This window comes from Cervus elaphus, chromosome 12, assembly GCF_910594005.1.
Source record: "Cervus elaphus chromosome 12, mCerEla1.1, whole genome shotgun sequence".
In the NCBI taxonomy this organism is placed as follows: domain Eukaryota; kingdom Metazoa; phylum Chordata; class Mammalia; order Artiodactyla; family Cervidae; genus Cervus; species Cervus elaphus.
This window is the reverse complement of record NC_057826.1, coordinates 71,833,229-71,858,892: the sequence shown is the minus strand read 5'-3', so window position 1 is coordinate 71,858,892 and position 25,664 is coordinate 71,833,229. Positions and strand designations below refer to the sequence as shown.

General features: G+C 40.3%; 1 protein-coding gene across 1 annotated transcript in view; it reads left to right on the top strand.

Moving 5' to 3' along the window:
* Window positions 1-25,664, top strand: part of AVEN (apoptosis and caspase activation inhibitor) — a 187,898-nt gene that overhangs the window by 69,494 nt on the left and 92,740 nt on the right. The window lies entirely within an intron of this gene.

Here is a 25,664-nt window from a genome sequence, read left to right as displayed (position 1 = left end):
TTTTGAGTAGTTGTATAAATTAATAGACCTAAAATGTCAATTTCATAATTTTTACTTCATTTTTAACATATCACAAGATTTTTTTTTCCCTACTCGTTCATAGAGTCCCTTTAGGAGAGTTTCTGGGCAATGGGATGCTTTCAAATATTTTTAAAAAGTATTATGAAAATTTGAACTTATAGAAAACTATGAAAAATAATCTATGAACTTCCATAAGCCTACCACCCAGATTCAATAATTATGAAGATTTTTTTTTGCCACATTAACACAGTGTGGGGGAGGAGATGGTAGGATACACTGAGAGAGTAGTGTTAACGTATATACACTACCATGTGTGAAATAAATAACTAGTGGGAGGCTGCTGCAAAGCCCAGGGAGCTCAGCTCGGTGATAACCTAGAGGGGTAGGATGGGGAGTGCGGGAGAGGGAGGCTAAGAGAGAGGTAGATATGTGTACATTCAGCTGATTCATGTTGTTGGACAGCAGAAACTAACACAATATTTAAAGCAATTACAGTCCAGGTTAAAAAAAAAAAAAAAAAAGATTTTTGCCACATTAGCATTGTTTAGCTTTTTTCTTTTCCTCAGCTGAGGTAGGTATTTTTAAGTAAATCTCATTTCATCCCTGTGTACTTTAGTATATGTAAGTTTTATATGCATGACACCTGCCAACTAGTTTATTTCAGGTCTGTTCTTTCTTGGCCACTCATTTTATGATCCAGTATCTCTCATTCATTTGTCAGGAAATTCTTTCTTATATCTAACCCAAGTCTGTGCTGGTAACTTAAGGTTGTCTCCCTCAGTTTTGTCTTCATAAAAGGCAAAAGATACAGTTTATGGACATTTTTCACTTTGGTACTTTCCGTAAACAGTAGGTATATTTTTAAAGCATGAACACTTTCTCACATGACCACTGTGCCATTATCATACTTAATAATAATTAACAATAATTAGCAAAGGAGTACTTGTTAATAATTGTTTGGGGTCATATAATATCCAGTGCCAAAGAATTGGTACTTTCCACCTGTGGTGCTAGGGAAGACTCTTTTTTTTTTTTTTCCATTTATTTTTATTAGTTGGAGGCTAATTACTTTACAATATTGTAGTGGTTTTTGTCATACATTGACATGAATCAGCCATGGGTTTCCATGTATTTCCCATCCCGATCCCCCTCCCGCCTCCTTCCCCACTCCATCCCTCTGGGTCTTCCCAGTGCACCAGCCCCGAGCACTTGTCTCATGCATCCAACCTGCGCTGGTGATCTGTTTCACCCTAGATAATATACATGTTTCGATGCTGTTCTCTCGAAACATCCCACCCTCGCCTTCTCCCACAGAGTCCAAAAGTCTGTTCTGTACATCTGTGTCTCTTTTCTGCCCTGCATATAGCGTTATTGTTACCATCTTTCTAAATTCCACATATATGTGTTAGTATGCTGTAATGTTCTTTATCTTTCTGGCTTACTTCACTTTGTATAAACTTCACTCCAGTTTCATCCATCTCATTAGAACTGATTCAAATGAATTCTTTTTAATGGCTGAGTAATATTCCATGGTGTATATGTACCACAGCTTTGGGGGAAGACTCTTGAGAGTCCTTTGGACTGCAAGGAGATCAAACCTGTCAATCCTAAATGAAATCAACCCTGAATATTCATCGGAAGGACTGATGCTGAAGCTCCAATACTTTGGCCACCTGATGCAAAGAGCCTACTCATTGGGAAAGACCCTGATGCTGGGAAATACTGAAGGAGGGGGGAGAAGGGGATGACAGAGGATGAGATGGTTGGATGGCATCACCGACTCAATGGACATGAGTTTGAGCAAACTCGGGAAGATAGTGAAGGACAGGGAAGCCTGGTGTGCTGAGTCTATGGGGTTGCAAAGAGTCAGACATGACTTACCGACTGGACAACAACAATATTCAGCCTGTTTAAAACTTCTCATGTCTCAGAAACTGTCTCTTTCCATAGATTTTTTTTAAAAATTAGGATCTAGATATAGCCCACACATTATATTTAGTTGTTAAGCATTAGAATTTTAAACACTGTCTTAGATGATCACATATGAGAAGGAGATAAAATTTAGTTTTATTGTAGTGTTCTAGACACATTCATAATATGAATATCCATAGAAGAGAACATGTTTCTTGAATAGTTTTCCATCTAACATTATTCATGATACTAAAAAAAGGAATATAATTTTGTATGGTAATGATTAGCCATTGGTTAAGTTCATTGCTTTCTGTAAGTTTTGGTTTTGACTTGCTCTGGAGTATGTAGTTCAGGATTCTGCCCAAGCTATGGACCCTACCTTTGGGGCTGGGCATTTTCAGTCAAGTGCATTCCAGTTACTTTTGCTTCATTGCTGAGAAAGACCATCTTGCTTGTTTACTTTGTCAAACACAATAGAACATTGCTCTAATAAACACTCCAATTTAAAGCCATTGATTATTGAGCTACTTTCAGCAATTAAATGTGTCTTAAAGTTCTGTGATGATCTAAAAAGACAGACGTCACTATGTGCATGTGGACAAGTGACTGTAATACTGGATAATTATATCCATAAGATAATATAATTTTGCCAATTGTATAATTGTTTCCCAGTAATACCTTTTTTCCTATGAATTTTTATTTTCCAATTAGATTGAACTCCCAGTTCCTTTCTGAAAAAGCAGAGCATTTGGCTGCCTATTTAACTTTTCTAGGAGTACAATAATATGAGGTCGTCAAATAACTTGTGTGCTGCATTCTTTGCTGTTGAGATTTTTTTCTTCATTTTTCATTCAGATTCTTTCTCTCCCTCTCCATCTTCCTGGTTGGCTGGATAAATGAGAATGGGAAGGTGAAATATGGGGAGCCATTAAAAGAGCATGGGTGGAAATTATACCCGGATTCAGAGCCAGTGTAAGGACCATGCTCCCATATCTCTGGAGGGCTGTAGAGCTCTGCTCTCCCAAAGTGTCCACAGGGGTGCACCCCAGCTGTATCTCCTGTCACGTGACTGTTTGGTCACTTTGTGTAGATTTCTTCATATTCTGAAATTGTACCTTGTCCCTTAAATCTTGCTGGACAAGGAGTATATGTGTTTATTACCTACATATGTGAAAGCTTGGTAAGTAGTTAATGACTATGACCATTTTATGTACGTAAACTGAATAGAAACATATGGGCCAAAAACTTCTGCTTTTTTGTAGGATGGACTTTCTGCTTCGAAGTAAGGCTTTGTCTCTGTGAATATTATTGTTCAAAGATCTCATGGGTGGAGCAGTTGGTTGGGTGTATGGCTTATTCTCCCCACCCTCACAGGAAGTGGAGGGAAAGTCTCAGGGACTTTTATGTTCTCTTTGATGCACATGATAAAGCTCAGTTTTCCTTTGTTCAGACATTTCAACTCCCATCTCCCATTTTGCAACTCCCTTTATTCTCTAAATTTAAGTTAATCTAAACTTACCCATTTCTACTATAAAACTGAGTAAAGAACTTCAGATGTTTCCTGGTCTTTATGGATTTATAAAAGAGTTTCATGTATAGTAAGATAAATGATTTTTCCCCACAAAGTTCTTCCTTACAGGAATGTTTGGTCCATACCAAGAAGTATGCTCACAGCTGTTTTTGAGTCTTTGCAAAATTATAACTGCTTTTATAAAGAAAAAGTAAAAGATAACCCCTTCTTTATGTTCTCCAGTCCTTAGATGTGTTTCAGATTTGTATTTCAGAACTTCTTCTGTGGCAACTACTTATTTTTAGGGCATTTAAAATACCTGTAATCTCAGTTGAATGTGATTATTTTCAGTTAATAAACAGAAAAAAGCTGCATTTTAAGAGTGTTCTGGAATCCCATAAGTTCTTTCTAAAATAAACAAACTTTTTTTTTTTTTTTCCCAGTTGCTCTTATTAAAGACATCAAATCTTTGTTGGCCTACTTGGGTCATCCTATATCACTTTCACCCATTAATTGTAAAAATTAACAAATGTTTGATTCCTTCCTAGTTACACGATACAACTCTATACTCTTTGTATGTATAATACATCTACTTTGCGTAGCTTTGGAGCAGGCTGTTATCAATCCTGTTTTACAAAGGATGAAACTGAGATACAGAGAAGTTAAGTAACTTGCTCAATTTGACACAGCGGGTAATATGTTGAACTGTGGTATGAACCCAGTAAGATGCCCTACTCAGAGTCGGGGGAGTGTGTAATTTCCTTGATTCTGTCTCGCTGCAGCAAAGATTTGAAACGGCAGACCGGTGTTACAGCTCCGTTTTATTTGGCAAGCAGAGGAAAATACATCCTCGAGGTGTGAAGGAGGGCTGACCCAAAGGAAGAGCAGGGTTCCATTTTGTCACCTCTTTTTATGCGTTTTTTCTCCTCCCCCTGAGCCTGCCCTGTGTAAATTGGGCTAGCCAGGAGGGCTGTTTGTTTCACCTGAGGTTCTCACTCTGGTCCTCAGATTTTCTTTTGCTCCATTTTTGCGGGCTTTTCGTTTCCTTGTCTTTTAGCCACCACAATTTTGGACTCCTTTTTCCTGTTCTAACTACCTAACATGAGGAAAACGGTAGTGGAGCCTTTTTCTTTATGTGTGAGACTCCGAGTATAATTCTGAGAGAGGTGCCTCTCCAGCGTAACCAACACTCTCAAAGTGAGGTTTGCAGTGTCTCTGAGATCCCAGACGATCCGGCAGATGACCCTGAGAGCTGCACTGTCGTTGAGAGGAGGACAGAGAATTTAATGTAGAAGGAATGCTTCCTTTCTAGCTTCCATGCTTAGCATTTTTAAAGGGGTGATTTTTTTTTTTCTTTCTAAAATTACTCATTTTATTCTTTTATAGGCTCTCAAATAGTAGTATGTTTCAGAATACCAGTCATTCATGTTTAATTAAAAATTTTTAAACAGTGTTGTGCTATGAGGGGATATGAACTACACTTGTCCTTTACAATAAAATTGATAGGAAACAGTCCTTCACATATATCACGTTCAGATAAAACTAATCGAAATTTTATATTCTTTGGATTAGTTTTTTGTTTCACTTTTAAACTTCTTTAGTTTGTTACCATAGCACTCACTTGTTTCTCTTTATTTTGGGCTTAACCTGTGTGCTGACATTTGACCTTTTCCATCCAATCTGCCCTTCAGATTTTGAGTTCTGCAGACGACCACTGGAGGCCTGCAGAACTAGAGGTTCTGCAGGTGACCTGCAGACGACCACTAGAGGTCTCCAGGCCACACTTCAGAAGGCTGGTTTTACCAGGCTAAACCCAGTGTAGAGGGTAGATACATTCCTGGGGATGTCATTTACTAGTATTTCTCATTAAATATTAAGTGCTTCTCATGTTCCAGGTCCCAGACTAGGCTATGTCCTGGGGTAGATTAAAACAAACAAAAAAAGGTAAGGCCTCTGCCCTTAAGAACCCTGCAGCCTAGTAGTGACACTAAAGTGAGCGCATGGTCACAAAACTAATGTTAGGCACGGCCACATCATATCCTTTTTATTGTGGTTTAGTTGCTAAGTTGGTCTGACTCTCTTGCCACTCCATGGACTGCAGCTCGCCAGGCTCCTCTGTCCATGGGATTTCCCAGGTAAGAATACTGGAGTGGGTTGCCATTTTCTTCTCCAGGGGATCTTCCCAAACCAGGGATTGAACCCATGTCTCCTGTATTGGCAGGCGGTTTCTTTGTTACTGAGTCACCAGGGAAGTCCATGTATTTTTAGATCCCAGGATCCTAAATCCCAGGATCCTAGATCCCAGTTACTAGGGCCCTTCAGATTTCCAGGTTTATCAAAGCTCTATGAATACTCTTAAACTCTGTAGCTCTTCATCTATTGTGAAATCACTTTTGCTTTCTCTGATAGTGAAAGCCCTGATAGTGCAGCTTTATCAGTCTGGCAGGGAACCATTCTCTGGGGCAAACCAGATTATTTGGATAGGCTCTGGTTTTGTTTTGTTTTGTTTGTTTTTGATGCCCTTCTCAGTGGCTCTAGGCATCTAGTCTTTAGGGAATCACTTCAGGTAGGAGTCAGCCTCCCCAGTTTCAGGGAACAAGGTAATCCCCACAGTTCAGGATCTTCCATTTCCATTTTGCTTTATACTATAGACATTTTTTAAGGAAGGATCTGTGTCCCACTTGCATTTCTTGTATGTTAGGGGTGCTTTCCTAGTTTCATGCTTAGAGGCTTATTCTGAGTGATCCATGAAGAGTACACAGAATGGCCCCTGCCACATAGATTGGAAATGCTCAATAAACACCAGCAGTTATTGTGATTATGGGGCTTAATTTAATTTTTGTATTGGAAGAACTTCAGAGATAGTTTAATCACCTGTTTTACACAGTAAGTTATCGTGTTCTTTCAAATAGTCTGTTTAACTGGAGTTTTTATTTTCAGTGCTATCTATTCTGGAGTAGGAAGGCCAAAATTTTGATGCAGTCATTATCAGCTTAATGATTACTCTATTTCATAGGAGTTTTTATGTGGATAAATATTTTGAAGTAAATGGCAATTGTGAGTTTTAAAAGAAATTACGGGTGAAATTCGGAAAGCACGAAAAATTTCTACGCAAACAGTGATGGTATAAAAAACCTGGCAATATGTTAGTCTTTTATCTGTATCAGAGGTTCCAGAGGGAATTCTGAAAATAATAGATTAGTAGCTTTCTGGATGGTAGATCTATTTTTAAAAGTGTGGAATCCTTGAATACTTAGATGAGCAATTGAAGAAAAGGTAGCTTGATTTTAGAAATAAATAACTATATGGATGAGTAGAAACAGGGGGATTATATTTTAGATTTTAAAATATTTTTGACAAAGTTTATACCTTAAAATTTATTTTAAAAACCTTAGTAAATAGCTAAATAAATAATTTTGGAGATGTTTAAGTGGATAGCCCAATTGTCTGAACTGGTGAGAGAACTGTATAGAGATAGACATCAGTTCTTGGAATGGAGAAGCTTTGGGAATCTTCTAGGAGCTGAGACAGGTTTCATTTAACATTTTAATAGATAATTTGAAACACAGAGAATATGAGAAAAGCCCCAAGATTAGGTAGTAGTATATAAAGCTATTAGAGATCAATTCTAGAGTGGAGCTCTATGAGTGAGAAATGGTAGATCCATTTTAGTGTGGTCATGAATAGGTGAAAATAATACTGATAACAACTATATGATGATATGCCTGAAGATAAGTGGAGAGTTATAGGAAGGTTTTAAGCAGGGGCCTTCCATGATTTGCTGTGTTTTTAAAGATTTCTGAGTCCCATGTGGATGGTAAGAAATTAAGAGATCAGTAGCCTAGTAAGGAGATGATTGTGATGATCTAGGCAAAATATGTTGTTTGCTATCTTAGCTTGGGCTGCTGTAACAAAATACCATAGATTGGTATCTTTTTTTAATTAAGTAAAAATTTATTAGAAATACTTAATCCAAGTTTAATAAATCTTCTGTAGTTCACAAGTATGTGTTATTGAAATAGAGTTGATGTACAATGTTGTGTTGATTCCTGCTGTGTATAACAAAGTGATTCAGTTTTATATATATGTATATACACACATTCTTTTTAAGGATTCTTTTTCATTGTGATTTAGCACAGGGTATTGAATATAGTGTTGTCTGTCTGTTCTCTGTATGACAGTTTGCATCAGCTGATCCCAAATTCCCGATCCATCCCTTCCTCACCCTCTCTCCTTTTTGGCAGCCACAAGTTTGTTTTCTATGTCTGTGAGTCTGTTTGTGTTCCATAGATAGGCTCATTTGTATCATACGTAAGTGATATCATATGATACTTGCCTTTCTGTTTGACTGACTTCACTTAGTATGATCTCTAAGTCCAGGCATGTTGCTGCAAATGGCATTATTTCACTCTTTTTTTTTTTTTTTTATGGCTGAGTATAATACTCTATTGTATATAGGTACCACATGTTCTTTATCCATTCAGATCCATTCAATGGACATTTAGATTTTCTCTATGCGTGGACTAGTGTCTTAATCAACAGGCATTTGTTTCTCACTGTTTCAGAGACAGGAAAGTCCAAGTTTAAGATGCCAACATGGTCAGGTTCTGGTGGTGAGGGGCCTCTTTCCGCCTTGCACATGGGTTCCTTCTTGCTGTATCCTCATATGGCCAAGAGAGGAAGCTCTGTTGTCTCTTCTTACAAGAGCACTAATCTTCATGGGGGCACTACTCTTGTGACCTCATCTGAACCTTATTACTCTCCAAAGGCCCCACAGCCTAGTGTCATCATCAGAGGATTAGGAATTCAACATACGGATTTGGGGACACATATTCAGTCCATCACAGTTCCTTAGACTTAGGTAATAATGGTGGAAAAGAAAAGAAGTGGATAGATTAAAGCAATATTTTAGAATATGAAAGAGCTTGCTGATGAATTGAGGAGTGATGGAGAGTGAAGTGATGGAGTTGTGAATGCTCAATAGCCTGGTTTGAGTAGCTGGATGGGGATGCCATTTGCTGAAACCAGGGAAGCTCCCTGGGGAGCAGCTTTGGGAAGAGGAAGATCAGAAGAGAAAATGTCGAACAGTCTGGGCTGTGGATCGGTGTTTTACCTTCTTAAATATTTAAATACCTTTTATGTGTGAGTCAACATACTCTCACATGTAATCTTTGTAAATAGGCCTTTTCTCTGTCTTAAATGATGACTTTTAACCTCACTTTTGATGTTTCTTGTCTCCACTATTTACATGTAATACATACTCATCATAACTTCTCTCCTTGCAGGTATTCCAGGGAGTTAGGAAAGAAATTGATATAGCAGTCCTTCTGTACAGGGTGTGGTTTGAAAAAGCCACTGTAGGAGAGAATATGCCCGTGCATATTTCCACCCCCACCCTTACTTGGTTGAGAATAATTTTTAAAAAATCTTCTATGAATGAGTTTTGACTTGTCCAGATTTCTCTGTTTTTTGGTCTCTTGGTCACCCTGGCTCATTGGCAGAAAGGGCCGTCCTCAGATGATCCAGACACCTCATTTTCTAGATAAAAATGCGCATCTGAGAGGTTGGCATTTACCCAAAGATGCAGATCTGGCAACTGGTTGAGGGTAGATGTGGTAGAGCAGTAGAACCTCAAGGATCAGAATCCCAGCCTGTAGTTCTTTCCATGAGACATACCGTTGCCTGTCAGCTCTCTCTCATAAGACGAATTCTCATGAGTAATAACAGAAGTGAAATATGCTTTATGAGAAATATGTTGGATAAAGTAAAAGCATCTTCTGTAGAGATTTCATGTTTATAATTTGATAGGGTTGATATTTTAGTCTTTGAACAATTTAGCACCTAAAATATCTGAAGCAATCTAGGCTGGATAGGTAAAGGTCACTGAGGATAAACTGTTTCCAGGCAGCTGACACGGGGGTGTGGAGGGGGGGTGGGGGGAGCACAGAAACAAACAATGTGGTCCTTAGTGTGATAGTTACTAAAGTGGCTGTGGAATAGTCAGTAAAATGGGGCTTGCACGCAAGAGGAGACAGTTCTACCTGGAGAGATCAGGGAGGTTTTGGAGAGGAGGTGTGCTGGGGATGGATAATGACTCAGTGTTCTTTTAACCCCTCCAGAAGAATCAGTTTTATGAAGCTCATTTTATTTTCCTTGTTTATCCTGAAACATTAACAAGAGGCTTCTTGTGTGCTAAGTGGAGAATTAGATTGAGATTATGTGCAAAAACATTTAAAATAATCGGAGTGGCAACAATCTGAGACAGACGCACACATATTCTCTTCCTCTTTTTAACCCAAGTATTCTTGTTGCCATAACAACCTGATTATGGGAGTGCATTTGCTAGTATGGTTGAGGTTGTGTCAGCAGATCCATATAAGCTGCAGTTTTCAGGATTTTAAAATTCAATGTCATATTCACCCATGTGACATAAAATCCCATCCATCAGTTTTATGTTCCCATCTACTTGAGTACCCAGAAGTCATTCTCTTCCCCTCATGCTGACAGAGTCCACATATTCAGTGTCTCTAGGATTCTGGTTTTGTTTGTGAATGTTGTATTACTCAAAAAATCCTCCATATCTGATCAAGTTCTCTTATTTCATAATAAGGGAATTGAAGATCTGAAGGGTTAAATGATATGCATGAGGGCAAGTAATTGCACAAGGATTTAGTAGTTAAAACACCACAGCAGGGCTTTCCTGGTAGCTCAGACGGTAAAACGTCTGCCTACAATGTGGGAGACCCGGGTTCGATCCCTGGGTTGGGAAGATCCCCTGGAGAAGGAAATGGCAACCCACTCTAGTATTCTTGCCTGGAAAATCCCATGGACCAAGGAGCCTGGTGGGCTACAGTCCATGGGGTCGCCAAGAATTGGACATAACTAAGCGACTTCACTTCACTCACACCACAGCAGTGATGGTATTGGAGTTGAAGAGGGATCTCCTTGATCTTTGGTTAAATCTCACGTTGATGTGCCTTTAATTTATTTAAATATGTGTCTCTCTGTGTATCTGATATGTGTCCTTCCTCAATTAATAGCATTCTTTTGTCACACACTGCATTGTAGACATTCGTTTTATGTCTGTCCACTAGAGCCTCTCCAGGGCAGACCCTAGGCTTTACCCGCGTCTCCAGCATTTGCTGGGAGAGGCCAGCTCAGCTTCTTCCTTCTGGCTCTGACTCAAGTTTCCTTGGCTTCTGATCTTCTTTGTTGCCTATTCCTTGTTCTCAAGCCTGATGTCCTGCTCCTGGTTTGTTGTAGTTTTGACTCCAAGCACTCTTCTTTCACTATAGAGCGTGAGAGGAGGTCGGGGAAAGAGGAAGTGGGGGTGGGCTGGGGAAGGTCTTCTAGGCGGGAAAGGAAGCACAGGAGTAAAACTCAAGAAAGCGTGCTGCTTTGAGATCTGGTGCTTCCTCACAGTGCTCTTGGGACTGTGAGTGCTGGGTTAGAGAGAGATTGAGGGACCTGAAGGCAGACTTGTACTGGACTTTCTGCTAAGGAATTTACAATTTGTCTAGTAGGTAATAGAAACCCATTGAAAGGTCATAAGTGGTGATGTGATATAAGGAGATTGCCTTGAACTGCTGACTTGAAGACTGAAATGTTCCTGAGAAAAAGAGTGAGGCACAGATAGATACACATTCTCTGAAGGAGGAAAGGAAGCAAGTAATTTTGCCTGGGGTAAGAAGATAGGGAACTTTTACAAAAGTGATGATATTTTAGCTGGATTTTAATGGACAGCAAGGATTACACCAGGCAGGGAGGAGGGAGGGGTGGCAGTTTAGAGATGGGAAGCAGCTTGAGTGAAGGATTTGGGAGCAAGAGCATGGTTGGCATTTTAGGAAAATCTTGACTGTGCCAGGGTGGGTATGGTGTAAGGTCCAAGGGAGCCAGTGACTTGGGATAGGACTGGATATATTGGGCTGTTACTAAAAGTTTACTCAGTTCAGTTCAGTTGTTCAGTCATGTCCGACTCTTTGTGACCCCATGAACCACAGCATGCCAGGCCTCCCTGTACATCACCAACTCCCGGAGTCCACTCAAACCCATGTCCATTGAGTCAGTGATGCCATCCAACCATCTCATCCTCTGTCATCCCCTTCTCCTCCTGCCCTCAATCTTTCCCAGCAACAGGGTCTTTGCAAATGAGTTAGCTCTTTGCATCAGGTGGCCAAAGTTTTGGAGTTTCAGCTTCAACATCAGTCCTTCCAATGAACACCCAGGACTGATCTCCTTTAGGATGTACTAGTTGGATCTCCTTGCAGTCCAAGGGACTCTCAAGAGTCTTTTCCAACATCACAGTTCAAAAGCATCAATTCTTCTGCACTCAGCTTTCTTTATAGTCCAACTCTCACATCCATACATGACCACTGGAAAAACCATAAGCTTGACTAGACAGACCTTTGTGGACAAAGTAATGTCTCTGCTTTTTAATATGCTGTCCAGGTTGGTCATAACTTTCATTCCAAGGAGTAAGCATCTTTTAATTTCATGGCTGCAGTCACCATCTGCAGTGATTTTGGAGCCCAGAAAATACAGTCAGTCATTGTTTCCACTATCTCCCCATCTATTTCCCATGAGGTGATGGGACCAGATGCCACGATCTTAGTTTTCTGAATGTTGAGCTTTAAGCCAACTTTTTCACTCTCCTCTTTCACTTTCATCAAGAGGCTCTTTAGTTCTTTTTCACTTTCTGCCATAAGGGTGTGTTATCTGCATATCTGAAGTTATTGATATTTCTCCTGCCAATCTGGATTCCAGCTTGTGCTTCCTCCAGCCCAGCGTTTCTCATGATGTCCTCTGCATATAAGTTAAATAAGCATGGTGACAATATACAGCCTCGACATACTCCTTTTCCTGTTTGGAACCAGTCTGTTGTTCCATGTCCAGTTCTGACTGTTGCTTCCTGACCTGCATACAGGTTTCTCAAGAGGCAGGTCAGGTGGTGTGGTATTCCCATCTCTTTCAGAATTTTCCACAGTTTATTGTGATCCACACAGTCGAAGGCTTTGGCGTAGTCAATAAAGCAGAAACAGATGTTTTTCTAGAACTCTCTTGCTTTTTGGATGATCCAGCGGATGTTGGCAATTTGATCTCTGTTCCTCTGCCTTTTCTAAAACCAGCTTGAACATCTGGAAGTTCACAATTCACGTATTGCTGAAGCCTGGCTTGGAGAATTTTGAGCATTACTTTACTAGCATATGAGATGAGTGCAATTGTGTGGTAGTTTGAGCATTCTTTGGCATTGCCTTTGTTTGGGATTGGAATGAAAGCTGACCTTTTTTGTACAGTTCTTCTGTGTATTCTTGCCACCTCTTCTTAATATCTTCTGCTTCTGTTAGGTCCATACCATTTCTGTCCTTTATTGAGCCCATCTTTGCATGAAATGTTCCCTTGGTATCTCTAATTTTCTTGAAGAGATCTCTAGTCTTTCCCATTCTATTGTTTTCCTCTATTTCTTTGCACTGATCACTGAGGAAGGCTTTCTTATATCTCCTTGCTATTCTTTGGAACTCTGCATTCAAATGGGAATATCTTTCCTTTTCTCCTTTGCTTTTGGCTTCTCTTCTTTTCACAGCTATTTGTAAGGCCTTCTCAGACAGCCATTTTGCTTTTTTACATTTCTTTTTCATGGGGATGGTCTTGATCCCTGTCTCCTGTACAATCTCACAAACCTCCGTCCATAGTTCATTAGGCTCTCTATCAGATCTCGTCCCTTAAATCTATTTCTCACTTCCACTCTATAGTCATAAGGGATTTGATTTAGGTCATACCTGAATGATCTAGTGGTTTCCCCTACTTTCTTCAATTTAAGTCTGAATTTGGCAATAAGGAGTTCATGATCTGAGCTTCAGTCAGCTCCCAGTCTTGTTTTTGCTGACTGTATAGAGCTTCTCCATCTTTGGCTGCAAAGAATATAATCAGTTTGATTTCGGTGTTGACTATCTGGTGATGTCTGTGTGTAGGGTCTTCTCTTGTGTTGTTGAAAGAGGGTATTTGCTATGATGAGTGCAGTCTCTTGGCAGAACTCTATAAGCTAGCTTTGCCTTGCTTCATTCTGTACTCCAAGGCCAAATTTACCTGTTATTCCAGATGTTTTTTGACTTCCTACTTTTGCATTCCAGTCCCCTATAATGAAAAGGATATCTTTTTTGGGTGTTAGTTCTAGAAGGTCTTGTAGGTCTTCACAGAACCATTCAACTTCAGCTTCTTCAGCCTTTTACTGGTTGGGGCATGGACTTGGATTACTGTGATATTGAATGGTTTGCCTTGGAAACGAGCAGAGATCATTCTGTCGTTTTTGAGATTGCATCCAAGTACTGCATTTTTACTAAAGTACTGCATAGTTTACTAAAGGTTACTAAAAGTTTTTGGTGTAGACTTTGTACTCGAGATAGATTAGAGCCATGGTCTTTGAAAAGGTAAGAAAAAGTCTTTAAAAAAGTAAGAAAGTGCCGAGCTGACACAGAGAAATAGTCCTGGTGATTTAGAGACTGAATCAGACAATGAGAGAGATAAGCTGTTTGGTTAGACCAGGTGAAACAATGAGGAGGTCTGCTGAATTGGGATGTTGGATGAGGGATTCTAAAAATGGATGAGGGGAAGGCATTTCAGAGTACATTTACCAGAAGTGGTGATTGACTGCATAGAGCAAAGGAGGGGAAGCAGTAAAAGAGGAAGTTTTCTCATTCAAACTTCCAGGTGGATTATTTTGCCAGATGTCAAGCTGTAGAAAACAGGAGGTGGAGATAGATTTGGGTTAAAGATATTATTTAAGGAATTATATCCAAATTCTAAAAATTGAGGTATCATTTGCTTGTAAAATGCTTGGATCCTACGTGAACATTTACTTGTGTTTTGATAGTTATATGCACCTGTGTACTCACCCTTACTCACAAGATACAGAAGAGTGGCTCTCCACTTCAAGGAGCATCATAAAGACCTGGTTGACTTGTTAAAGCGTAGATGCTCCTGCTGGACCCACCCTCAGCTTCAGATTCAGTATGTCTGGGGCGATCTCTCCTCCTCTTTCCTCAGGGAATCATGGCTTGTTTTCTTTTTTTTAATTTTTGTTTTATTTTTTTAATATATTGTAGTGGTTTTTGCCGTACATTGATGTGAATCAGTATGGCTTGTTTTCTATCATCATGATTAGTTTACCTTCTTTTTTGGATGGCATGCAAATGAAGGTACACAGAATGTACTCTTTTATGTCTGGCTGTTTTTCATATGTGTAATGATTTGAGAGTATCACCTGGGTTGTTGCATGTAGTTTATTCCTGTTCACTGCTGAGTAGTGTCCTATCATCTGAATACAGCACAGTTGGTTTATTGATTCTGTTCAGACACATTTGTTTTAGTCCCAGTATTGGGTTATCATGGATAAAATTTCTATGAACATTTACATGCAAGTCTCTTTGTGGTCACACATTTTCATCAATCTTGGGTAAATACCTAGGAGTAGAAATGCTGGGTCATAGGGTAGATATATGCTCAATTTTCTAAGAAACTGTCAGATCATTTTCCATAGTGGTTGTAGTATAACTAGATGAACTGTGATTGACTGTTAATGAACTCTAGTGAGGTTACTAGATTTTTACTAGATTGAAGGGCTTTTGTCAAAGAAAAGGCTAGAGTGGATAGGGGAAATTTGGCACAATCATCCTTCGGGGCATATACACAGTTAATCAACAATGATGCAACTCTCTCCAGATCCTGAGAGAATTTAAATCTGTAGTTGGTCGTAGAAAATGTTGACCAGTATTCATTCAAAGGACCTTTATTAAACAGTTACTGTATGCTAGTCACAGAAAGGTGTGTGGGTCCTACATACCTGCCCCAAGAATCTCACAGGTAAAATAAATTCTTATACTTTAAAAAGATATAAGGCCATGCTTTAAAGTCTTAAGTTGCTCTTAATTATAGTTTACCTCAATGTCATTATTCTGGAAATTCTAAGCACCAAAGAATCATGACATAACCAAACACGCCAAACTTCAAACATTTCTTATTACTGGGAAAAAGATGGCTTTGTCAATCAGTGATGATGGTCCAAGTGGAGTCACCATCTGGGGAAAAAGTGGGATTCAAACCTCAGACTATATAGTGGGATAAAGTCAGTGTGGGTCAAAATTTTAAATGTGAAGCAAAAATCACATGAAGGTATTAGAACAAATCACGGACAAATTCTTTTCTAATGTCAGAATGGGGAGAGTGAAAGTGGCTCAGTTGTGTCTGCCTCTTTGCGACCCCATGGACTATACAGTCCAAGGAACTCTCCAGGGCAGAATACTGGACCGTGTAGCCTTTCCCTTCTTCAGGGGATCTTCCCAACCCAGGGATCGAACCCAGGTCTCCTGCATCGCAGGTGGATTCTATACCAGCTGAGCCACAAGGGAAGCCCAAGAATGGGGAAAGTCTTTCTAAATGACACATAAAATCCAGAAACCATACAAGACTTTGGTCTTATGTTTGGAGTTACGTTTACACTCAATGTTTAAGCTAATAGTGACCAGTCACCCCTCTGTCTCTCTTGGTTGCCAAGGAATAGGTAACATAATCATGTAAAAATTTAGAATTTGTGCATGGCAAAAACCATAACCAAAACCAAAAGACATATGATTATATGCATGGTGGTGGGGGTTGGTGGAGAGGATTATAACTCATTACAGAGAACTGATTTCCACCATGTATGTGATGAGTTTTAACAACCTTATTAAAAATCGGCAAAGGCTATGAGCAGACTATTCACAGAAAATGAAATGCAAATGGCTCTTAAATATGTGAAAAGATTTTCAACCCACTCATGACAAGAGAGATGCAAATTAAAATTGAACTGAAATCCATATTTTTCAGCTTTCAGACTGACAGATGTCAGAAAGTTTGAGATACCATGTTGGCAAGGGTGCGGCTGGAGAAAGGGCATTGGGGTTGAGGAAACAGCAGGAGCAGAGACACAGAGGCTGAAAAGAGTAGGGTCAGCAAATTGGAACAGAGCTGGGTAAGTGGGGCCAAGCCTGTAGACAATAGCAAAGAATGACGGCAGCAAACTCACGTTGAGGAGAAGATGGGGAAACTAGACATCAGAAGCCAAAACTCAGCGTTCATTATGGTGGAGGCAAACAGCCCTGAGGTATCGTAGTCTTAAAAGGGTCCCTTTATAATGACTCATCAGGGTCACTGCAGAAGGTTGCGTTATGCCCAACGTGTTTTTATTTTAAAAAAGCATTAAGATAGAGTTCTGGGGGACTTCTCTGGTAGTCCAGTGGTTAAGACTCCACACTCCCAATGCAGGGGGTCTGGGTTTGATCCCTGGTTGGGGAACTAGATCATACATGGCACAACTGAAGATGCCATATGCGGCAATTAAGACCCAGCACAGACCAAAAAAAAAGAGTTTTGGGACTTCCTACATGGTGCTGTAAAGAAAGCTGAGCACTGAAGAATTGATTTTTTTGAACCGTGGTGTTGGAGAAGACTCTTGAGAATCCCTTGACTGCAAGGAGATCCAACCAGTCCATCCTAAAGGAAATCAGTCCTGAATGTTCATTGGAAGGACTGATGTTGAAGCTGAAACTCCAATACTTTGGCCACCTAATAGGAAGAGCTGACTCATTTGAAAAGATCCTGATTCTGGGGAAGATTGAAGGCAGGAGGAGAAGGGAATGACAGAGGATGAGATGGTTGGATGGTATCACTGACTCAATGGACATGAGTTTGAGTAAACTCCAGGAGCTGGTCATGGACAGGGAGGCCTGGCGTGCTGCAGTCTATGGGGTCGCAGAGAGTCGGACATGACTGAGCTACTGAACTGAACTGAACATGGTGCTAGTGGTAAAGAATCTGCCTGCCAATGCAGGAGACATAAGGGATGCAGGTTTGATCCTTGTGTTGGGAAGATCCCCTGGAGGAGGAAATTGCAACCCACTCCAGTATTCTTGCCTGGAAAATCCCATGGACAGAGGAGCCTGGTGGGCTACAGTCCATGGGGTTACAAAGAGTTGGACATGACTGAGCATCCAAGCACCAAGATAGAGGTTTAAATCAAACACATTTAGCACTCTCAATAAATTATAATTTAAGGACAGTTGTTATTTCATTCATCTTTATAGAGGGTACTTTGAAGATGTGAATGAATGAAGTGCATCTCTTACTGTTTTAGTTGCTTATTTCCACTCTTAGTTTCTCTCACAGTCAGTTATGTTTACACTGAATGTTTCGGCTAATAGTGTCCAGTCACCCCTCTCTCTCTGATGGTTGCCAAGGAATAGGTAACATAATTTACTGATTGGGAGAGAGATGAACTACTCCTGCTTGATTTTGAAAAAGCAAGAGATAATGTGTAATTTAACAGAATGGTGGTCTTGGGGTCTCCATGGAGCATGTGTCCACTTGCCCACACTCTCACCATGTTGTAGGCAAGTGCAGGTCTGGGCACAGGCTCTTAAAGACTGTAATGTGTGGACAACACACTAGTGAATATACCAAAAGAGAGGCAGATTCCCAGATACAGAGAATAAACCAGTGGTTACCAAGGGGAGAGGGAAGCGGGGAGAGACAATATAGTGGTAGGGGAGAGTAAGAGAAACAAACTATTAGGTATATAATAATCTAGGCTTCCCTGGTGGCTCAGTGGTAAAGAATCCGACTGCCAATGCAGGAGACTCAGGTTCGATTCTTGGGTCAGGAATATCCCCTGGAGTAGGAAATGGCAACCCACTCTCATATTCCGGCCTGGAGAATCACATGGACAGAGAAGCATGGAGGGCTGCAATTCATAGGGTTGCAGAGTTGGACGCAACTGAGCATGCACACACACACTTTTATTTTTATTTCCGTTCCCTCCCTTCCCCTCATATTTCTTATCCTCCTCTTATTACTTCTGCTTCATTTGTCATTTTATTCTCAGAATTCCAGAATTCATGATCCTCTTTAAAATGAGGTTATTGTCACTTGTCATGACTAGTTTAGTGTTGGAGGCAGCAGATGAGATCAGATGGCTACTATACCTATACCTTTTGGTCTAGGATGTTATCATTCTCTGCAGTCTCCATGGTTTAAGTGTTATACCTTGTGGATTATGGCTTCAGATTTTATAAGTATTAGGGGCAAATAGGGCACCAAATATTTAATGAGATTTTTGTCTGCTTGCTTTCTTATCAAAGACTGTAATTATCTGCTCAACCCAGAACGTTAGCTTAATTTACATTTTCCTTCTTACTCACATTTTGGTCGCTGTCTAGATTTTTAAAAAAACGTAATCCTTTGCCCAAGTATATTTCAGTAGTCTCTTTGAGTCACTAAGGCAAAAGCTTTAGCGAAAAGATAAACCTTAAGAGAGTACTTTGAATGCTGATGAGCACAGATCCTATAGGAATTTCTGATGGGCAAGGCTGTAGGTGCTGTTAGAAAAAAAAAGGCAACCATGTATCCTCAATGCTATCTGAAAGGTAAGCATATCACTTTGTATTGAATTCTTGGATAGGTAGTCACTAACCAAGAGGATTTGTACCCTTTTCAATGCACAGTTGTAGGAAGGTAACCATCTGGTACTTGTCAGTACTGCTTTCAGAGACTTGTCTAGGTAGAAACTAGTGATTGAGAAATGGTGACATTGATAACTCAGGTGTTATTCATCTGAATTACGAAGAATTGAGTTTGTGAGACTGAAAGTAAATGGAAGAATCTTATTTACTAATACTGGGGTACTCCTTGAAATGTTTTATTTCCCTTTTTAGATTCTGTGGACAAAGGTCAGGTCAGACTTGGCATTCTTGTGTGTATGTGGCTGTCTTATAGTGTTATGTTAGACACTCAAATGTAGTTATTGATTGACATTTTGTCTATATTGTTTTCCTCAGTCAGACAGTTTCATCTCCTATCCAGTTCAGCTGTCCCAGAAAATTAGGTAAATTTGAGTTGTTATACAAAAATCAAATGCATATTTACTGTATTTTTCTGTTTATGCTGTTTGGGAGCCATTTAAAAAAAGTTACTCTGTTTCATTATTTATGCAATTTCATCTCTTTTCGGAGATTCATTGTAATTTTTGCCATTGAGCATGCTGATGTCTGACTCAGAAAGAGGAGAGATACTGAAATTGCAGTAAATGAGATTTAATTTCATATTTGCCTCTAACCAACAAATACTACAGGTGCTACCAATTACAGGCAAACATCTATATAGACAAAGTAGGATAAATTTAGGAGTTGTCTTCTAATCGTTCAGGAAATAGGTTGCAAGGTGTTTTGCTGTCTTCTCAGTGCGTTGCCTCTTCCAACTCCCTCCATCTGTACCCTTGAAAATTAGAGCGAATTTTTCTTTCCTCTTTGATGTGGAAAACAGAACTGGCATTTTTCTAATTGAAGATAATATTACTCATCCCCACTCCCCCCACCTTCATTTGTGAGCTGCTGTTATCTGTTGAATATGTAGCCACCTCGGCATAGACTGATTGCTAAAAACTAAGCCAGATAAAGAGAAATCTGGTCCTAAAGCATGTCTTCTGTTACTATAGTCACATAAACCCTTGGTTACTATAGTCACATAAACTCTTGGTGATCTGGAGACCTTGCTATTGAAATGGAATGGATTTTTGTGCTCTAGAGCTGTGCTTACATGAATGGAGAAGAGTGAATTGTGTGTGGTAGGTATTTAGGAAATTAGTGTTTGGCATTGGTCTTATCTGGCCTTATCGATGGAGGTAAGAGTGATTTCCTTTAAGAATAGAAACATCCTTCTTAGTTAAGATACAGTTTAACTTTGAAGTCTAGCTGTCAGACTCCCCTCCTCTGCTGCCTTGGTCTTTCTTAAATAATTTCTTCTTGATTTTATATTCACTGTATGTGTGATACTTCAGTAGTGGATGTGGTCCTTGAACTTTGGAAGTAGCCCCCACCTCCATCTTCTTCTGCTTATTGTTTTGCTTGGCTTGTTCTAGGGTGACCCTGATTGGGTTGGTAAGTATCTTTTCCCTCATAGTCGGGAGTATCTAAATAATTAAATTTTCCCTAGTTTCTTTTTTCTAACAAAAATTTATTCTTAAGTGTACAGTAGTTTCCAAGACAGTACTTCATTCTCACTATATGTGGCAACAGATGTTACAGCAGAGAATCCAGATGTTAAATGGAATTGAATTTAAACAGGAATGGAATTAGGAATCATCATTACCTCAGGCACAAGGAGCAGCATACTTTTTGCCAGATTTCTTAATTCCACCTGTGGCCAGGGGGCCTCTTCCCATGGCTTTTGCTTTTATTTTATATTGTTTTGTTTTTGGCCTCTCCTTCTGGCTTGTGGGATCTTGTTTTCCCAACCAGGGATTGAACTTGGGCTCTCGGCAGTGAAAGCACGAAGTCCTAAACACTGGACCACCAGGGAATTCCTTGCCTTCGCTTTAACTCCTTCAGTTTCTTTTGGTTCTCTTTCTTTTTCTGCCTGAATGCCTTATCTTCCTCATCCGTCTCTTCAATATGCTTCTTGGTTGCTTTAGGGGCTTTTTCTTGCCACCTTTGTGGCCCAACACGGTGCCTGCCCCCCCTTCTCCCTCTTCATCCCTTATTATGGATGCTAGAGATACTTGCCATTTGGCATAAAGTGAATTTGGCTTTTGAGGCCATGCTGGCTCATTTGGCTGAAGGTACCTTGTAACTTTTTATGGCCTTTGAGACCAGATGAACTGGATGCTGTAGAGGTAATTAAAATGATAAACTATAGACACTCTAACTATATTATTTGGTTAGATATTTAAAATAAATTTCATTTGTGGGAACTGTAGGAAGAATTATTTGTAGGAACTGTAAGCTGAATTATCTCAGTATTACATGCACATATATTTTAAAAAATACAAATAGTCTTGTTAACTTGATTACTGATTTGTTGTTCATTCCAGAAACATCTGTTGAACAACAGCGTGTGTTTGGGTACTGTGCGAGGGCCCTGGGGAGGTTGGTAGGGGCACAGAGAGGAACAAGACTTGGATCCTGCCTTGGAGGAGCTTTCAGACCAGCAGGGTGGCTAAGTGTGCAAATATGTGACCAGCATCTGGTAGAGGTACACAGAAAGGGTATGAGCACAAAATAGGGAGTGAGTATTCTCCTTGGAAACCTCTACTGAGAGGTACTCCTAGGGAGCATCAACACTGGAGGGATGTACAGAAGAGGAATTTGGACTTGAGAGAGGGGTAAAGATAGGAAAGAGTTTCTGGTGGAAATGAAAAAGGCAAAGGTTTCAAGGAGAAATGATGTTAAATGCCATGGAGCAGTAAAGCAGGATGAGGATTTATAATAAATAATTGTGGCTTGAGAGTCACCGTGGTGAGGGCAGTTCAGTGGGGCAGTGAGTGCAGAAGCCAGCGTGTTGGGATCTGAAGGATGAATGAGAAAAAAATGGAGAGTAGGTTTAGCTCATGTTAAGAAGTTTGTTGGAGAAGAGGCAGAGGTCGAGAGACAGACAATCCAAGAAAAGGATGTGCGTGGATTGCAGAATATTTCAAACATTTTCAAGTATAGGAAACTTAAGCTTGTAAGTGGGTTGTGAAGAAGAAGCCCATAAAGGATGACATTGAAATGAAACAAAAAGAAGTAATAATCAGTAGATCAAAGTTTGCGAGGATGTAGGAGAGGATATATCGTATCAACAATGCCATAGGTCATTTTGTGTTTGTTATCTCCACTCTTTATTCTCCTGGAACCCTAAAGAGCAATGCTATACTCACTTAAACTGGAAATACAGTAGACATAAAATCAGTAGCATAATTCCTGGCAAGGATCTAGTGTTATGTTTAGTATAAACTAAGTGAATTCAGAAAGAATGTGAATTAGAAACGGGGCACAGAGGTTATAGAATTACTGAGGTTGTAGAGAAAATGTGCTGAAGGGCGTGAATGCAGAACTTGAATTTGAGAATTTGTGTCTGTTGACATAGATTGGGAAGGAAATTCACTTCTTACGTATTTGGAATCATTTGGGTAAAATGTCTCTTGCCTTCAAGGAGACAGGTTTGATGAGAATGGAAGAGCGTGGGCTCGAGAATAATGAGATGAAATTCTACAAGGAAGCAAAGGGAAATGAATGAAGGATTTGAAGGCTTGTTTAGTCTTCAATTTTTGTTCAGGGAATAATGTAAGTATTACATTGACAATGTAAGTATTGTACTACATCGACATGGTCGAAGTATTAACTGTTGAGAAATTGTTTCAGGAATAGTGTGAAGCAAGCTATTCCTTGAACAGTGTTTGCCGCCTCCCTCAAGGAGGCCTTCATACAGATTTTGGTGCTGGAAATGGAGACAGGAGCACCACACGAGACTTCCCTAGATCTGGCCTTGGCCAAGGCCCTACCCCCTCTCTCAAGTTCACTCTTCTTTTAACAGTAGCAACTGCTTACAGTTTCCGGAACATACCAGACGCTCTACCTTTTAACCAGGTGTTTCATCTGATTATTCCCTCAACCAACTTTTCTTTAAAGACTCTCCCTCATCCTTGTTTCCTTCTTGGAGTTTTCCCTGATAGCCCAGCGCGGTCCGTCAGTCCTTCCTTTCTCCGTGTTGGCTCTGTCCCTTGGACCCTCATTCTCACAACCCTGGTGATGACCTGTAATGACAACTGGAAGTCTTCGGGTGTCTCTCTCCCTCATGACTTTTAAGTTCCTTGAGGCAGAGGCAATACTTTTCATCTTTGAGGTGTCAGCACCTGATGGGATACTTGGCTTATAGTAGGACATCAATAAATAAATGTAAATGGAGATAACGCCAGATATGTCAAATGATTACAGATAAATAAAATAGTACATTTAAATTAAAAAAGTAAATATTTGTGGAAATGAGTTGAATTGTCATGCTTAAACAACCCTCCAAAATCATATTTTAGATGCATTCTTGAGGTCTCAAACTCCTGCCATCATATCCATGAGTACAGAGAGGGTTCTTTTCTTGCTTTTTTTACATTTTTAGTATTTTTCGATATACTAGAAGTATTACTTAAAAATATTGTTACTTTATGCCTTCTGCCTCATTGGCATCTTTAAAATATTGATGTTCTTTAGACATTTAGGTATTTGAATTTTACTTTTAAAGTATACAAGATAAATTTGTTTAATGATGCTTGCTTCTGTCAATTTGTACAGTAATTGAGACAGCTGATATAGCAATTAAGAGATATTTGATATTCTCATAAGTGTATTAGATATTTTTAGAAATAGCATGTGGTCTCATGTTTATATCTAATTGTATATATACTTGAGTATGTTATACGTATAGTTTTAAGAGATTTTGTATCATTCTGGAAAAAGAAAAGCTTTTAAAACTGTTGGAATTGTTCATGTATTTTCTACCTAGTAAAAACTATTGCAGTGTTTCCATCCCTTGCAGAGCCTGGCTCTCAGTTTTGTTCCAAATGATTGTGTTCGAGGGCGTCTAAGCAGTCATACTTCATGGTTAAATTACTTACTTAATTACATAGTCCCCCAGTCATCTATATTACAGATATTTCTATTTTCCTCATTTTTTTTTCTCAGCAGTTATGGCAGTTTTTCATTTCTCCTATTCTGCTAGTTGGGGTATGTATGCCTCTTGGTTTTCAAGAAATTAAAGCACTAGATGCGCCCTGTTTGACTTTTCCCTGCCTCTTGCTGGGGCATTCACTGTTGCCAAATCAGTCTCCAGGGATGCATGAGAGTCTGGCTGCCAGGATTTTCCATCAGTGGTTTCTTGGAGTCAGCTGGGGAAGGAGGTGGGAGGGGCTGGGGGCTTGTCACCTTTTTCTTAATCTCCCTGTTTTCCGTGGAGCCCCCCACTTCCTCCCACATCTATACCTGGTGTCCTTGAGCCCAGAACTCCTCTGACTCCATGGTTCTAACCTCATCTGCACATTGAAACCACCCTTGGAGATTTTGAAACTACTGATAACCAGCCACACCCCATAACTATCAAAAATTCAAATCAGAAACTCTAGGGTGGGACTCACAATTTTTAAAGTTCTCCAGGTGATTCCCGAATGCAGGCAGCTGGGGAAATCAGTGGATCCTTCTGTGATCTGGCCCCTCAGGCCATCTAAGGACCCCTTTGCCCCCTCCACCTTCCCCATCACCGCCCCCACCACATCAGCTTCCACGGTGTTCACTCGCTGAGCGTGCTCCCCTGTCGAGGTCTGTGCATCCCGCCCACTGTGTCTGGCTGAGATGCTCTTCCCTCGGGTGTCCGCACGGCTCACTTCTCCTTTCAGGGTCCTGCTCTCCAGCCAGAAGCACGTCACCCTCCCTGCCCCACTGCCGCTTGCTCCAGAGCAGTTATCACAGGCCCACTGGCTTGTGTCTCCCCCACAGGGCAGCAGCTCCATGGGGACAGGCCTTGGCTGTGTTTCCATGGAGATTTCTGGGCATCCAGGACTGAGCCTGGCACAGGGTAGCTGCTCACTGTCCATCAATGGAACACATTTCTCTAGAGAAGTCTCCCTGCTGACCTTGAAGGGAGAGTTGGTTACATGTTTGTGTGATGCTGGGCAGGAGCTCTGGGGAGACTAGTTGCTCCCAGGTTTTTTCAGCCTGCCTTTCCCTTTGCAGCCCTTCTGCCCGAGTGTCAGAGACACCTATGCCTCCACTCCTAAGCCTTTCTTCTGAGCGGCTCTTCTGAGGGTCGCATGACTGGGCTGCCAGGTCAGTTGCCTTCCCACACTTGGCTGCTGCCATCTCTTCTCTTTGTCTTTGGGATTAACAGTCATTTAAGTGAATATTCAGGAATGAGTGGAGGTGACGTTGTGTTCAGTCCACTCTGTTTAACCAGAGGTTGCCCCTCATCAGCTCCTCCATCGGTCCACTTACAGATTAATTTCTTCCATGAGTTTATTGAATATCAACTCTGTGCCAGACACTGAAAAAAATGCACAGTTCCTGCTCTCACTGAGGTTGTTTCCTAGGGCTTGTGAGTGGTGAATTTGGATGAAAGAATCAGTTATATTTGATAGAGTAGAAATGTGTTAATTTCTACAGTATAGCGAAGTGATTCAGTTACCTATACATTCTTTTTGATATTCTTTTCCGTGATAGTTTATCACAGGATATTGAATATAGTTTCCTAGGCAATACAATAGGATCTTGTTGTTGATCTATTTTATATGTAGTAGTTTGCATCTGGGCTTCCCAAGTGGCGCTAGTGGTAAAGAACCTGCCTGCCAATACAGGAGACATAAAAAATGAAGGTTCGATCCCTGGGTCGGGAAGATCCC